This window comes from Miniopterus schreibersii, assembly GCF_964146895.1.
Source record: "Miniopterus schreibersii genome assembly, chromosome: X".
Taxonomy (NCBI): Eukaryota; Metazoa; Chordata; class Mammalia; order Chiroptera; family Miniopteridae; genus Miniopterus; species Miniopterus schreibersii.
Window position 1 is genome coordinate 13544916 of NC_138104.1, and position 18114 is coordinate 13563029.

At 37.5% G+C, this 18114-nt stretch overlaps 1 protein-coding gene and 1 pseudogene across 2 annotated transcripts in view; both read left to right on the forward strand.

The window, feature by feature from the left end:
* The window catches only part of TENM1 (teneurin transmembrane protein 1), a 711536-nt gene that overhangs the window by 516916 nt on the left and 176506 nt on the right, over positions 1-18114 (forward strand). The window lies entirely within an intron of this gene.
* LOC308551626 (small ribosomal subunit protein uS15m pseudogene) lies at positions 6313-7182 on the forward strand (annotated as a pseudogene). Its single transcript has one exon. The product of its transcript is annotated as a small ribosomal subunit protein uS15m pseudogene (transcript).

Here is an 18114-nt window from a genome sequence, read left to right on the forward strand (position 1 = left end):
AGGAAAATGAAATGTGGTTGAATATATTAAAAACTAAAGAGTTTTGCCTTTCAGTTCTTTTTTTATAAGAGCCAACCAAGTAAATATCGGCCTGGACTTAGATGTTCAAATGAAAAAGATTAAAAGAATATGTTCACTTATAATGTATGTGATCAAAATATTTATTTTTTATATGAGAATACATTCTATAATTTTCAAGTTAGCTGATATTTTCTACTTTCTAAAAGACTATTTCACATAATTGTGACTTACTAGTTGATCATTTATATTTCATATTCTTTCGATTTAAGGACACTGGTTTCTTGGAATGATTGAATCAAAGGTGTGTGAGAACATTGTTTTCCTCTGGAGATGGCTGACAATAGAGTAGGAGGAAGCTGCCTCTCCCTTTTGGCTTTGGATTGTTCTTGGTGTTCTTGAAAACTGGAATCCAAACCTCAAAGAAATCCAATACTTTCTCCTCCAAAAGAGCAAGAGTTTTTGTCTAGTGTGTTTATTGGTAGTTTGCAAGTGGCTGGGAGGTTGTAACTCGTGAAAACTGATTTTGAAGTCTCAGCAAGAGCTAACTATCCTCACATTCTGGGCCTTTAAACCAATGATTGTATAGAACGAAGTCCTCGCTAAATGAAGATAAGAATGAAAATAGAAGTCCAAGTGTTTACTTTTTAGTATCTACCAGAAAAATTTGGAAAAGAGTTTACCAAGCACACATGAGAAAAGGTAACCCTTTCACTAGTTTGATCTTGTCCCTTGACTTAGTGTTCATCTCAGCCAAGTGCCTAAGAATTAACACTATCCCCTTTCCTGCCTTCTTTTGGTATCTACAACAGCACCTTGCATGGAGCTTGCAATGTGCCAGCTTCGTAAACATCTATCATTCTGCATCTTGTGCCAGCATTTTAAATTCAATACATCCAAAACCAACACAGCTCTGATCCCAATCAATCACTGCCTTTTCCGGGCCTCCCAATTTCCCTCAGTGGTGCCAACATATTTCTATATAGACCCAGACTGAAAATTGCAGTCAGACGCTTTTATGTCGACCAGTTATTTATTTCTTAAACATGTACTAAGGTCCTTTTATACCCCGAGCTACATGGGGTACTCAGTAAATATTTACTGAACAAATTAGTGAAATAATTTCACGTTTTTATTGAGTGCTTATCATGTGTTAGGAAATGTAAGAGACAGAAAAATGATTGAGACCCAACTACTGCCTTCATCAGCTTATAATATAACAGGGAGAAAAATGCACATATAGAAAAAGCTACAGTAACAGGTTATACATAGTAACAGCCATAAGAGACCTGTAAACAGAGCTCTGTAAGCGTACAGAAGAGCCTGATGTCATCCCTGCCTTGGAGCATCATGGCCCATGACTGTTGCCTGAAGAAGGTGTCATCCAAGCTGTAAGTTGAGGGAACGTTTGGACAGATAGAGACAGACTGTGGGAAGGGCATTGAAGAAGGAAGGGAAAGCATGATAGAGTTCCAGATGCATGAAAAAAAGGTTGATTCCAGGACAGGGCTAGTAGTCAAATTTGAGGGTAGCAAAGGTGCAAATAGGGGAATAATGAAAGCTAAAGTCAGAAGAGTGTAATGTTGCCCGGCCGGGTGTGGCTCAGCAGTTGAGCATCACCCTAGGATCCAGGAGATCGCGGTTCGATTCCCAGTCAGGGCACAGGCCCGGGTTGCGGGCTCGATCCCCAGCAGGGGGCGTGCAGGAGGCAGCAGATCAATGACTCTCTCATCATGGATGTTTCTATCTCTCTCTCTCCCTCACCCTTCCTCTCTCTGAAATCAATAAGGACATATTTTTTTTTAAAAAAAAGAAGGGTTATTATTGGCAATACAACCACAACACAATTATTGAACCAATAAAACACGATAGTATTGTTTATGTATTAATGCTGTAAACCAAAAGATAAATATACATTGTGGGTTATTCGAACTCAGGGATATTTTCTTCTAAGTGTGAATTTTGACAGGCTAAGAGTGGACAATAATGTACTGTAATAAACTATGAAGTATTTTTACACATAATGTGTGATCAGAGCAGATTTCAGTTCAAATCAACAAATTACTTTCTCATATGGTTACCTAAAAATAGAATTAGAATTGACTGGTTTTGTGAAGCAATAGCTAATCTCTGGGGAAAATATCAAAAAGGTAGGGGGCTTGTATGTCAAAGTGAGACGTTGAACTAGATGAATTTTTCTGCTCTCTCAAGCCAAGGAGAAAAGAAATGTAAAGAATCCAGAGTTGACAAAATCCTCCACGTGATGAAGACAAACTCTATCGTGCCCTAAGATTCTATTATCCTAGCTCCTAGTTGTTTATAAGGTGAAAGAGAGAACAGAGCATTTGAGAAAGCAATAAGGAGCCTCAGCCTGTTTGGCCCAGTGGTTAGAGCATCGGCCCGCAGACTGGAGGGTCTTGGGTTCGATTCCAGCCAAGAGCACTTACCTTCGTTGCAGGCTTTATTCCTGGCCCCGGTTGGGGCACGTGCGGGAGACAACCAATTGATGTGTCTCTCTCACATCGATGTTTCTTTCCCTCTCTCTCTCTCTCCCTTCTACTGTCTCTCAAAGGCAATGGAAAACATATCCTTTGGTGAGGATTTTTTTAAAAAAGCAATAAGGAGGCTTTTGAGAGACTGAAGATGAAGGCCTTGGTAAGCATATTGGAAAGATGATCATAACAGCTAACACTTATATCACACTTTTATGTAACTAGCACTGTTATAAGCACTTTGCATATAGTTACTCATTTGATCCATACAACAACCCCATTTTATAGATGGGAAGCCAAAGCACAGAAAGTTTTCGTGACTTGCCCAAGGTCGATGGCTGAGTTACTATTCCAGCCCAGGGTACTGGGCTTCAGAGTCCAGGCTCTTAACTACTATACTGTGAGAGAGTAAAGAAGTGAGAGAGGGAGGGATGGGTGGATGGAGGGAGGGACAGAGAGGGAAGGAGGGAGAGGAAGGGAGAGAGACAGAGGTGGAATTGAAAGCAGAAAAATTGAAAGAACTGGCTATACAGGTGCATATGGGGAAAAAGGAAATGAAAACACAAGGCCAAGGTTCCTAGCTGTAGAAACCAGGAACGTTATTGTGGTAGCAACAAAAATAGTGAAACAGGGTAAAAAAGAAAAGATTATATAGGGAGACTAAAAGGTAGGTTATAAGTATGTTAAGTTTAAGGTGCTGGTGACCTAGCTGAGTTGAAATACGATATTTGTGAAACCGAAAGTAAGTCAAGTACTTCAACTTTGTCTGAATATGTCTAGATTAATACACCGCCTACCTCTGGCTTTCCTGCAGTGCCATGCGACCTCACTGGAGTGTTGACACTGCGGACAGGGATAGGCATGGAGTCAAATTCTTTATTCCATTATTTGTCCTCAGAACAGTGCATATGGCAGCTTTGGGGGAACATATAAAATATGTCTCTTAAAGTTCAGATGACACTAATACCCATACAGCCTTTTAAACAATTTTGTGATTGCCGTAGAGTAAAATTATAAATTAAATAAACTGAATATTAAATGGCACTGACTTGTGCATGCAGATGATATGTAAGGCCATGTGTATGCCTTTGTCTTCATCATGCAGAGGATTTTGTCGACTCCGGATTCTTTACATTTCTTTTCTCCTTGGCATATTTATTTATAGGGGCAAAAATAAACCGTAGGTGCATGGTCCGCTGGGCAGTGATGGCAGCTTTGTAGATATGCGAGCAGCTCCCTGTGAGCTGCTTTCCAGGCCTCTGGAATGCCTGGAGCACACCTTCTGCATTAAGGATGCAGGAGCCAACCACAGAAGCAGAGGGCTGCCTGATGCCTGCCAGCATTGTGTGTCACACAGACTCCAATTTGACTTCATTTTCTAAAGCTGGAGAGGCCTTAGTAAGAGCGCTGAATGAGGGAGAAACATATCTGTAAGCTCCTTTTCATTCACAATAAATTTTTCAGTCTGCATGAAGTGTCCTTCCAACAAACAACTTTGACTTCGCCACTGAAGTATGCTATCAGATGTGCTTTGGAGCTTGAATGTATCTTTGAAGATCTCTTAATCCGTCATTTGTCGTGCTTCGGGGCACACAGACCTTCATGTGCTAAACTTGGAGGTGTAATGCCTTAGAAAAACACTGTGCAGGAGTTTTAGATGTACATCAGGGGGATTAACGAAATTCATTTGGGGGAGAAGAGAGGTAATGTCAGAATTTTTTCAAGGAGGGAAAACAAGTCTAATATCAGTCAGAGAAAAGAGAGAAAGTTCTTCCTGGTAAAACATTATGCCAAATCATACCAAAAAGAATGCTAAACTTTTTGTATATAAAGAACAGCTTCCCAACTTACCAATAAATATCTCTTAAGTAGCCCCTCTGAGCCAGAATGTAGTAATAATTGTTCCAGTAGTAGTTGTATATAGTTTTTAAAATGAGAACACTGTTTCAGGTCAAGGACATGAGTTTGATACCTTGATGAGCCAGTTAGGCTTGCCTTTTTATGTGGTCACAGACTAAATAGATAGCAATGGTAATAAGAAAATCTAAGTAAAAAGCTGTGGATACACCAATATAAACTTTCTCACAACTAAACAATTAGTCCAGAGCACATGGCCTACCACAAATGGAAGGTCAGGAGTTTACAAAGTTAATATTTTCTCCCTTATGGTGATGGTTTTACCCTTATAATCTGGTACCTATTGGATCAAGTGAAAAGGATCTGTGAGACAAGTATCTGGATTTCAGCATTCTTTGGCAAGTGGGGATACTATCGGATAGGCGAGTGTGTTGGGTTCATGATCAAAGACTTGAGACACAGTCTTGAATTCTGGAGCCATAAATGAGTAGAGGACCACCTAAGCCTCAATGCTTCCAGCTTCTGATCACCGAGCTAAATAAGCAAAATATGACCTCTGGTGTTATGGGAGAATATTTTATTTGACCAGAAAAGAAAAAGGATTTATTCAAAAGGGAAGGTTCAAGATATTGGAAAAAAAAAAAAAAAGCCAGCTGACTATTTTATCAGATTCAAAGGTTGTAAGCCAGACATGGTATTTTCTGTCTTGTCAGGTTGTTCAAATTCACCAAAGAACAGTTCACCATTTTACAAAGAAAATCCAAGGCCATGTGATAAGCATGATTCATGAAACATTAAGCTGAAAGTCAGTTCAACTCCTGATCTTCAAATACTAGATTCCTTCAGATTTTTCCTCTTATCCATCAGTAATTTGAGACTCATCTCATGATCTTTATAGGATGGAGCATGTTGTTCTTGCTATTGTTGCTGCTGCTTGTGTGTTGCCATTTGTACAGAAAGAAGTAGCTGACATTTTGTAATCTCTTCAACCCAATTGTTGTTCCAATGTATTATGTTAAGAGAACTAAAATATATTGAAGCCCATGGCAACGCTGGGGCTGAGGGAATAAGTTGTTATGCTTATGTCACTGAGGGGACAAGTGTTATGCTTATGTGATAGGTCTTCATTTTTTAAAGAATTTTATTTTACTTTATTGATTTGAGAGAGAGAGAGGAATCAATTTGTTGTTCCACTGACTTATGCACTCATTGGTTGCTTGTTGTATGTGCCTTGACCAGGGATTGAACCTACAACATTGGCCTATCAGGATGACACTCTAACCAACTGAGCTACCTGACATCATAAATTTCCTATGTTAAAATGAGGAAGACACTAATACACGTCAAACAAAGAAAATGTGATATACAGCCACAGTAAAACCAAATCTTTGTCACAGCAAGATACTTGTAAAAATTGGGTGGAGGTGGTATTGAAGTTAATTCTATGCAATAAAATAGGTACATTATTAACTAATATTTTTCTAGCTGCTTTTCAGAGAAATAGAGACAGAAAAGCACATATGCGTGCATGTATGCACGTGCCTGTTTGCACACATGCTTGCATGAGCATATGTTCTATACAGTGAACAGTTATTTATAATAGTCCCACTCTGAAGTAGAATGCCTACCACTGAGCAATGGAAGGAGCTTAAAGTAGTAAAATAAAAATGATTCAAATATATGAAAAACCAATACTGACAAACAGGCTTTTGTTCTTAATAATGCTTATTACTCTTAGTTGATTCATTGCTTGACTTTGGTGAAGAGTCTGGTATACACTGTAAAAACTTTTCCAGCCCTTAAGCAGTGCTGGGAAGTTGACACTGCCCATATTGCCAAATCAACTTACTTTTTTTCTTTACTCTTATTTCCCACATTAATTACACAAAACAATTTTAAAATTCTCATAGTTTCCCGAACAAAAATTGTGTTTATAGAAGTCACCATGCTGAGAGCGGCATTGAGGGCACTGAGTTCCATTCAGACCCAGGCCCCAGTGCTTGGGCTACCTGCGAAGGGTGTGCCTGGTTTCCCTCGGACAACCAGATCCTTCCCTCACCTCCTCAAGGTCTCATCCCCTTGGCCGAATGCAGATATGCCATCCAGAGACCAATCCTGCCCAGCCAAGATCATGACCCTCCCCCTTCCACCCTGCTCAAAGATTACCAGGACATCCCTGGAATTGAGAAGGTTGATGATGTCATGAGAAGACTCTTGTCTTTGGAAAGAGCCAACCAGAAAGGGGAGCTAAAAATCAAGCAAGAGCAGTCGACTAACAAGGTCGTGGCAAACCCTTGAGGACACCAGCTCCCTGGAGGCTTGAAGTGTTGCCTTGACTGTCAGATCTGCAGCTATGAAGAACACATGCAGAAACATTGAAAAGACAGAGCCCACAAGCGCTGTCTGCTGATGAGCACTGACCAGAGGATACAGATGCTCAAAAGCGTCCCTAAGACCAACTGCAATGTCTTTGAGAAGATGTACAAGGAGCTGGGGATTGAGTCCACCTTTTCCTCCCTGCGCTGCTGAAAAGCCCTTCGTTGCTGGGGGACCCAGAAGGCTCTGTGCATTAGGATTTTCCAGGAGGCTCGAAAGCTGAAGAGGCAGAAAGGAGGCAGCAGCCCAGAATCAAGGCCAGGCGAACCCAGAAAGCTCGTCCAAAGCTGGGCCAGAGACAGTGGAGGAAAATCAATACATTTTGTTAAAGTTGAAAAAATGTGTGTTACAATCTAACAAACAGAAGGTCTCCATTAAGGTTCATTCATTGCCAGTTCATTATCTTCATGCTCGCAGCCCGCTTCCCTTTGATTTTTAACTGATTCTGCTAGCTGCCGGACAAGTGGACCTGTAATGATTTCTCAATTTTTTAATGAATTTTTACATTGAAGATGTCCTTTCCTTGTTTAGAATGTCATATTGCATTATTGAAAATTTTACATAAATGTACGTTTTGGAAACTAAGCGATATCCCGATTTCAGATTTTGGGTGCCCATTATTACCAATGTGGAATATTGGGCACAGCCCAAATGCCAAGAATAACAGAGTTTACTGGGAACTTTTGTCTAAAAAGTATATCTCAGAGAAATGGCTCTCGGGGAGGCTCTGAAGGATTTACTGTTTAATCAAATTGTTCTTTGTCAGCATGCAACAAAGAAGTGTTCAGTTGTATCCTAGTTCAATTTATACAAGTGTTGTTCACTGTTGACACGCATAAAGAAACTTATTAAAAATGAAATGTCTCAATAGAACTTTAAAGTGTCTGACTATATTTTTCATGTTCTTTTCCAATACATTTGCACAGGAGAAATGTTTGTATTTTAGAATTCTTTTGTCATATTGTATAGCCTGTAATGTTAATATATTTTCAACCTGATAGAAAACATTACACATAGAATAGAGCTATTCGTGACACCAATATATTAGAGCAAATATCCTTTCTATCATGTTTATAAATTATACCATTGCCAGCACCTGCTTTCTGTTAGTCCTTCCCCCACACCCATCTTAGCATCAGTCCAAACACTCCATTTGGAACTGGATACAATTGATGCATTTCACAATGAGGAATGCTTATTGTGTAAGATCTGCTTCTCCATGGGTAGTAATTTATTTCTTCAAAGGTTCTCTTACTCATGAGAATATTGCTTCCCACCTGGATACTTGCGGTGCTGAATCTGTATATCAGATGAGTGGTTGTGGCTTGTATCTGGGGAGGGCTTTGAGTTGAGGAGAGCAAGAGGTAGGTTAAGCCATATCTCCACTTATTTATTCAGTAGAGCTGTCTCTAGAGACAGTTGTTTCATACTGATTCTTTCATTTCTTTTCTCTTGTAAGTTATTATTAAATATTTCAGGCATATAAAATAACATAATGAACAACTAGAAACCCACAACCTAGCTTCAGAAATTAACAAATACAAATGAAGTCCCTGTGGTCCCATTCCCCTCCCTTCCCTGCAGCAGAAACTATCCTAAATTTAATCATTCGTGTACATATTGTTAGACTTTTATAAATAAGTGTATACCTGTAAAAATATATTCTGCATGTGTTTAAATTTCATATGAATAATTTACTTTCTTCCTTAATCATCATGTTTCTAAGGTTTATACATACTGAGGCATGTGTGGCTACTTTATGCAAGTTGACATCCATTTTTTTTTTATACCGTATGAATACAACAAAATTTATATATTCATTTTCCTAAAGTAAGCATCATACTTAGTAATAATATAATAGAGACAATCCCCTTAAAGACAGAAGTACTTCAATGAACTACTGCTTCTAATTCAATGTTGTATTGGAGATCTTAACTATCGCAATAAAACAACCAAAAACATAAAACATGTATATATGTGCATTTTGATGAACATTGCACATTTAAGTTAGGACACACACCCACACCCACCCACACCAATGAATATGCTTCTTTAAAACGTTTCTGGCTATTCTTAGTCTTTTCTGATCCATATGGATATTAGGATCAGGTTTTCAAGCTCTATGAAAAATGCTGAGATATCGACAAGAGCTACATTGAATTTACAGAACTAGTAGAGGAAAATTGACATTCTAATGATATTGAGGCTTGTGAGCATGAACACAGTATATCTCTCCATTGATTCTTTGTAGGTCTTCTTCCATTAAAAAGGTTTTTAAAATCTTATATGAAAGAATGTTGAACTTCTTTTGCTAGATTTATTCTTGTGAATGAGATTTTGGTTAAATTACATGTTCTTATTTAGCTGTCCCTGATATATATATAAGCACACTATTGATTTTTTTTTTTTTCTGTTGATCTTGTAACCACCAACCTTGCTCTCCTCTCTTCTAGTTTTCATGGTTTACCAGTATATTCTATTTTGCCTCTTTCTTACCAGGTATTACGTATTTTATGCTTTTGGTTGTTTTATTGCCATAGCTAAGATCTCCAGTACAACATTGTATTAGAAGCAGTAGTTCATTGAAGTACTTCTGTCTTTAAGGGGATTGTCTCTATTATATTATTACTAAGTATGATGCTTACTTTAGGATTTTGATAAATCACCTTTAACATATTCAGTAAGTTCTCTTCTAGTCCTATTTTGCTAAGAGGCTCTATCATAAATAGGAACTAAATTTTATATACTATTCTTTTGGTACATAAGATGATAATTAGTCTTTAATCCATTATGAAATGAGATTAAAGTGAAGTGGATTAGTATTCAATGGTGAATTACAATAATAGATTTTCCAACGTTAAAAAATCCTAGCATTCATGCCTACATAGTTGTAATTTCTGTATTTGTGTGTGTGTACATTGCTAATTTGATTTCCAGATATTTATTGGAGATTTTTGCAGCCATCTCTATAAATGATATTGGCCTAAAATAGAGTCCCTTTTCCTTTTCTTACCCCATTTTGGAAGTAAATTATAGTAGTCTCATAAAATGATTCAGGAAGACCTCTCTCTTTTCCTAAACTCTGCTATAGCTTAAAATAAAGATTACCTGTTTCTTGGAAATTTGGCAAAATACATCCATAAAATCATCTGGGCCATGCCATGTCTTCAGTGTGTGCTCAGGCTATTTCTTCTCAAGTCCATTTTTTCCCCCCTTGAAAACTGTATACTTTTTCTAAGGTTTCAAACTTACTGGCATAAAGTTGTCCATAGTACTCTCATTTATTTTTATATTTTAATCTTTAATGTTTATTTGTATTGTTTCCTTTCTTTTTTTCTTGTTCTACCTTGCCAGAGGTTTCTCTATTTTATTATTCGTGTCAAAGACACGAAGCTTGGTTGTCTTGATCTTCTCTATTGTTTCTCTGTTTCTGACTTCATTAACTTCTGCTCTTACCCTATTGTTTCCTTCCTCCTAATTATATGCAGTCTTTTTCTAACTCCTTGAGTTGGATACTTTGTTCATTAAATTTCAATTTTTGTTCTTTTCTACTGACTGTGTTTAAGACTGTACCCACAAGTTTTTATAAATAGTATTTTCATTGTTATTCAGTTCCTAATTTCCAATATAAGTGTTATGTAACATATGAATTATTTTTTTTTAATTTTATTTTTGTTTAAAATATTACAGATGTCCCTTTTTCTCCCCAATGACCTGTTCCACCCTGTCCCACCCCCTCCCCAGTCCCTCTCCCCACCATTGTCCGTGTCCTTGGGTTGTGCATAGATGCATATAAATTCTTTGGTTACTCTCTCCCCCTCCACCCACCCGCCCTCCTCCCTCCCTCTGACATTCATCAGTCTCATCTATGCTTCCATGTCATTGAATCTATTCTGTTCATCAGTTTATTAAGTTCTTTAGATTCCACATATAAGTGAGATCATGTGATGTTTGTCTTTCGCTGCCTGGCTTATTTCACTCACCATAATATTCTCCAGGTCCATCCATACTGTCCTAAAGGGTACGAGATCCTCTTTTATACAGCTGTGTAGTATTCCATGGTGTGAATGTCCCACAGCTTTTCATCCATCATCTGCTGATGGGCACTTGGGCTGTTTCCAGATCTTAGCTATTGTAAACTGCGCTGCTATGAGCATCGGGGTACATATATTCTTTCTGATTAGTGTTTCAGGATTCTTAGGATACATTCCTAGGAGTGGAATCACTGGATCAAAAGACTGCTCCATTTTTAACTTTTTGAGGGCGCTCCGTACTGTTTTCCATAGTGGCTGCACCAGTCTGCATTCCCACCAGCAGTGTACTAGGGATCCCCTTTCTCCACACCCTCACCAGCAGGAGTTGTTTGTTGATTTGTTGATGGAGCCATTCTGACAGGTGTGAGGTGACACCTCATTGTGGTTTTAATTTCCATCTCTCTGATGATTAGCAACATTGAGCATTTTCTCATGTGTCTCTTGGCCATTCATATGTCCTCTTTGGCGAAGTGTCTATTCAGGTCCGTTGCCCATTTCTCAATTGGGTTGTTTGTCTTCCTCTTGCTGAGTAGTATGAGTTCTTTGTACACTTTGGAAATTAGCCCCTTATCAGATTCATCCTTGGCAAATATGTTTTCCCAGACCATGGGGTTCCTTTGTGTTTTGAGGCTGTTTTCTTTTGCTGTGCAAGAAGCTTTTCAGTTTGATGTAGTCCCATATGTTTATTTTTTCTTTTGTTTCTCTTGCCCTAGGAGATGTATCAGTGAAAAGTCCACTACGTGGGATGTCTGTCACTTTACTGCCTATGTTTTCTTCCAGGATTTTTATGATTTCGTGACTTACATTCAAGTCTTTTATCCATTTTGAGTTTATTTTTGTGTGTGGTGAAAGTTGGTGCTCTAGTTTCATTCCTTTGCATGTACCTGTCCAATTTTCCCAGCACCACTTATTGAAGAGACTGTCTTTACTCCATTGTATGTTCTTGCCTCCTTTGTCAAATATTAACTGACCATAATGTCTTGGGTCTCTGTTCTGTTCCATTGATCTATATGCCTGTTGTTGTGCCAATAGCAGGCCGTTTTGATTACAATGGCTTTGTAGTACAGTTTGAAATCCCGTAATGTGATCCCTCCCACTCTGTTCTTTTTTCTCAAGATGGCTGCAGCTATTTGGGGTTCTTTTGGTTCTATATAAATTTTTAAAATGTTTGTTCTAAGTCTGTGAAATATGCTGTTGGTATTTTAATAGGAATTGCATTGAATTTATAAATTGCTTTGGGTAGTATGGACATTTTAATGATACTAATTTTTCTAATCCATGAGCATGGTATATTCTTCCACTTGTTTAAATCTTCCTCTGTTTCTTTTTTCAGTGTCACGTAGTTTTCCAAGTACAGGTCTTTTACACCCTTGGTTAAGTTTATTCCTTGGTATCTTATTTTTTTAGTTGCAGTGGTAAATGGTATTGATTTTTTAGTTTATCTTTCCGAAAGTTCATTGTTGGTGTATAAGAATGCCATTGATTTCCGGATGTTGATTTTGTAACACATGAATTATTTTTAAGAACACTTCTCTGCATGTTTTCCTTTGGCTCTTTGTTTATGATTTCTGATTTTAGTGCATTTTGCTGAAAGAGCGTAATCTGTATGATGCAGAATCTTTGCCATTTGTTGAGCCTTGCCTTGTGATCTATTGTTCGTCAATTTTGTGGGTATTGTGTGTGTTTTAAAAGAATATATATTCTACCAAAGAATGTATATGCATATATGCACAACCCAAAGACATGGACAATGGTGGGGAGAGGGACTGGGGAGGGGGGTGGGACAGGGTGGAATGGGTCATTGGGGAGAAAAAGGGACATTTGTAATATTTTTAAAAATAAATAAATAAAAATTTTTTAAAATTAAAATTTAAAAAAATAAATAAAATAAAAAATTTTTTAAAGAATATGTATTCCATGTACACCTAAAACTAATACAAAATAATATTGAATGTAAACTATAATTGAAAAAATTAAAATTTAAAAAAATATATATATTGTATAGTCATAGCTTTGGGGTTCTTTATATATCCATTATATTAAAGTTGTTAATTCTACCATTCAGATTTTCTATATCCTCCCTAATTTTTTTATCTTCTTATAACTGTGAAATTTATAATTTGTCTTAGTACCAGTCTGTCAGTTTTTGCTTTAGATATATTGAAGCTCCATTTTCTTACAGGGTCTGAACTGTTACATCTTCCTGGTGAATTATTCCTCTTATCATTATATAATGACTTTTTATCCATAATAATGCTTTATGCCTTGAAAACTATTTTGTCTGATAATGTTATAGCTACACCAAGTTCCTGTGGGTTAGTAGTTTTCTAGAATGCCCTTTTCCTTTTACTACTAACTTTTCGGTATGTTTCAGCAAATCTCATTAACACAAAGAATGTGACTAGATTGCCCTGGCTGATTTGACTCAGTGGGCAGAGCATTGGCCCTCCGACGGAAGGGTCCCGGGTTCAATTCCAGCCAAGGGCTCATACCTCAGTTGCAGGTTTGATTCCCAGCCCTGGAGGGGCACGTGGGGATGGCAGCCAATTGATGTGTCTCTTTCACATCAATATTTCTCTCCCTCTCTCTCTCTCTCCCCCTTCCACTCTCTGAAAAGCAATGGAAAATATATCTTCAGGTGAGGATTAAAAGAAAGAAAGAAAAAGGAATGTATCTAGATTTTCTTTTTCACTCCATTGCAGAGTCTCTCTCTTTTAAATTGCAAATTCAATTTGTTTTTATTCACTGGGATTACTGACATGTTGGATTTATATCTTATAATCATCATTTGTGGGGTGTTTTCTTTGACTTTTTTCCCCTTTCTGCTTTTTCTTTGATTTACTGAGCTGTATTCAATCATTTTTCTTCCCCTCTTCTGATTAGGAAATTATATATTCTGTTTCTGTTCTTTTGGTCATTATGTTTAATTTCTTAACATTTTATTAAAATACAACATATTCAGAAAAGCACAAAAGTCATAAGTGAATTCATGGTTCAGTGAATTATCCAAGTATGAAACACCTGTTAACCACCACTGAAGTCAAAATATAGGCTACTAACCCACAAAATCCTCCTTTGTGCCCCTCCCTAATTATTACTTCCTCCATCTTTCCTCCCCAGGTAATTATCCTAACTTCTAATACTTGCCTGCTTTCTGAAAATTTTAATAATGGAATCTTACCATATGTATAATTTTCCATCTGAATTCTTTCACTCAACATTATTTTGGGGGTGAAGGATTTTTCCATATTATGGCATGTTACTATAGACCATCAATTTACATTGTGATATGCTATTTCTTTGCAACATTACCACAATTAATTATCTATTCTACTGTTGATGGTATTGGAGGTGTTTCCATTTTTTAGCTATTGCATCTAATTCTGCTATGAACACTTTTACACAGAGCTTTACGTGAACATTTGCTTGCTTGTACTTCTGTTGAATAAATACTGAGAAGTGGAATCACTGAGCTGCAGGGTATATACATAGAGCAAACTTTAGCAGAAAATGCTCAAGAATTTTCAAAAGTGGTTGTACCGATTTACACAGTCAACCTATAGTGTATGAGATTTTCTGTTACTGCACGTGTTCACCAAAACTTATTACTGTCAATATTTTAGATGTTAGCCATTCTTGCAGGTGCAGAGTGGTATTTTATTGTTACTTTATTTTATATCTTCCTCATAAGTAATGGTGTTAAGCATGTTTTCTTATGTTTTTGTGCATTTGGATATCCTGCTTTTAAAGTATCTCTTCTGGTCTCTTGCCCATTTTTCTGTTAGGTCAGGTGTCTTTTTCTTCTTGGTCTGAGGAAGTTCTTTGTGTATTCTGGATACAAACTATTTTTCAGTTATATGTGCTGGGAGCATATCCTACCACTTATAGCATGTTTTTTCTTTGTCTTTTGATAAGAAGCTCTTAATTATGATGTAGTCCAATTTATTATTTTTTGCCTTTATGGTTAACATTTTCATGTATGGCTTAAGAAGTGTTCTCCTACTCTAAGATCAGAAAAAGTTTTCTTCTGTTGCATTTTAGAAGTTTTGTAGGTATATGTGGTATAGGGGGTGAGGTAGAGAGGAAGTTTTTTCTAATGGATATTTGGTTGCCCATAACCATTTAATTTCAAACAGCAGTCACTCGCCACTTGCCTGCAGTGCCACCTTTTCCATAAATCAAGCATCCTTATATGGTTTAGGGGCTTATTTATCCTCATTGGTCTATTGCCCATGTGCCAATACCCAGTGTCTAAGTTAACATAGCTTCACAGTAAGCCTTGCTGTTAGCTAGAGTACATCTTCCCACTTATTCTGCTTCTTTCTTTAACTGATCAATATTTACACACATGTACAAACATACACACATGACACCTGCTGAGATGTTGATTGAGGTTGCATTGATCTGCAGAACAATTTGAGAACAATTGACATCTTTAATGTTGAATTTTTCAGTTCATGAACTTGGTATAGCTTTCCATTGATCCAGGTCTTCTCTAATTTCCCTCGTAACTGTTCAGTTTTTCAGTGTAACTCTTGTAGACCGGTGTGGTCTGAAACTCTCCACCAGGTGCTCTGGCTCTGGAGACTCTCGGGAGGTGCAGGCCACGGTCTGCTGCCACCTGTGTCCTGCCGGGGGCCTCCCGGCATGAGCTGCAAAGCTATCTGCAGGTGGCTGCTACTTGTACTTGGCTTGGAGGTGCCAGCAAAAAGCCAAGCTGTGAACTCAGGCTGGCTGCCACTAGTGCTGGGCCTGGGGCCACTTAGCAAGAGGTACTGGGCATGCCGAGGCCAGATGCTGCTTGTTTAGGATTTGTGAGCCTTTGAGAGATTTTAGGAGAGTCCAAAGCATGAGCCAATACTGGCTGTATGGAAAAGCCACTGGAAGCAACTTGAGTGGGCCCACAAGTTGGGTGGGTGGGGCTTTCAGGGAATCACCAGGGTAGACAGAACAGTGTTAGCCAGGTTGATGAAGACTCCGATACGGCACCCTCCTGTGCCTGCAGTGGGAAGGTTCAGCAAAGAAGCAATGGCTTCTGTCAGCACTTCTATTTGGAAGGAAGCTGCCCCTCCAGCCCTTACCCAAAAGCCAGACAGTTCAGTTCCTCCCTATATGTCCCTGGTGCCTCTTGAGCTGCTGCCCCAGTGCTGGCGCCTTTGTGCAAACCCTTTAAGGGGAACACCTGTGACTCCAGCAGCCTCCGATTCACTCAGCTATACAGTCCCTGCTGGTTTTCACAGGCAGAAGTTATGGGGACATCTCTTCCTAACACTGGAACCCTAGGCTGAGGAACCTGGTGTGGGGCCTGGACCCCTTGCTTTTCAGGGGTAACCTCCGCAGCTGAGATATCCCTCCAGATTTTTATCTGCCACAAATAAGTGTGGGACCTGCCCTTTCCTCATCTCCAGCCCTCCTACCTAACTCAACGAGGCTTCTCTCCTTTATAGTCTTAGTTCTAGGAGTTACCTTCAGCTAAGTTTCAGGCAGTTCTGAATGATGGCTGTCCTGTAGTTCAATTGTAATTTTGATGTGGTCATGGGAGGATGTGTGTACCACATTTAACTACTCCATCATCTTGACCAGAAGCCATAACTTTTTAAATATATATTTGCTTAATATCTAGAGATCTTGCTAAATTCACATATTCTAATAATCTTTCTTTTGCTGTTTGTACATGCTCAATCGTACTGTCTGAACATGATGGTTTTTATTCATTCCTTGTCAATTTTATACATTTTTTTCCTTTTTCTTATATTATTGCACTGGCTAGGACCTGTAGAATGTTGTATAGAAATTATCTTAGTCATCTTTTCTCGGTTTCAATAACAGAAAACGATTTCAACATGTCTATTAACAATGATGTTTGCAAAAATAATAATGATGATGATGTTTGTTGTGGGTCTTTATAGCTAATGTTTATCAGATTAAAGTACCTTCTAGTCTTAGTTTGCTATAAATTTTTATCATGAATAGATGCTTAGTATTTCATTAAATACTTATTTATCTATTGAGATGATCATATGCTTTTTCTCTTTTATTCCATATATATGTCATGATTACATTGATTGATGTGCAAATGTTAAAACAATTTTACATTCCTAAAATACACACAAATTGGTCAGTATATTACTTTATGTCATGCGATGCTAGATTTGTTGTATTTTGCTTAGGATTTTTGCATCCATGGTCATGAGTGAGATTGGCCTGTTTTGTTTTTTTAATAATATCCTTGTCAGAATTTTATATCAAGGTTTTGCTGGCCTCATTAAACACGTTGTTAAGTGTTTCCTCTTTTTCTGTTCTCTGGAAAAGTTGATTCAAGACTGGCAGTTTTTCTTCCTTAAATGATTGGTATATTTACAAGGCAAGTCATCTGAGACTGATCTTCTTTGTGGGAATAATTTTTATTGTGCAATAGGGTTCTTTAGAAACTATTTAGTTTCTATTTTTCCTTGGGTTTATTATTGTAAGTTCTATGAATTTGTCAATTTCATTGAAATTTTCAAATGTATTGACAGAATTGTTTGTAATATCCTCTTATGATGTTTTATGTCTGTAGGAACTGTAGCGATGTCATCTTTTTCATCCTTGATATTGGTTATTCAGGTCTTCTGTATTTTCTTCTTGATCAGTCCCCATCAGGGGCTTATCGATTTTATTAGCCTATACAAATAATCAGTTATTGCTTCCTATTGAATGTGTGTTCCTGTTTAATTGATTTCAGCTCTCATAATTATTATTTTCTTCCTTTTCTTTGAGTTTACTTTGCTCTTCTCCTTTCTTAGAATAAATGCTTGGGTCATTGTTTTCCAGTTGATTTTTCTTTCTACCTTTGAAATTTTCCTATACACATGGACTGAATGATATTACACGAATTTTGACACGTGGCAACTTCATTCTTATTCATTTCAAAATATCTTCTAATTTTCATGATGATTTCTTCTTTGTTCTATAGTTTATTCAGGACTATAATGCTTAATTTCCAAACTGATGTGGATTTTATAGTCATCTTTTGTTACTGATTTCAAGTTTAATTCCACAGTGGGCAGAAAACATGCTATAAATAATTTTAATACTTTGAAATATGTTGACACTTTCTTTATAGCCCAGCATATGGTCAATATTTGTAAATGATCTATGTGCACTTTAAAATTATGTGTATTTTGTAGTTATCTATTAAATTGCTGTTTATGTGTCAATTAAATCAAAGTTGTTAATCATGTTCCTCAAAATCCATATATTTTCTGATTCGTCTTCTTGCTCTATCATTGAATGAAAAGCAGTATGGGGAGGACATTGAGGTCTCTATGACTGCAAATGTATCCTTTTCTCTCTTT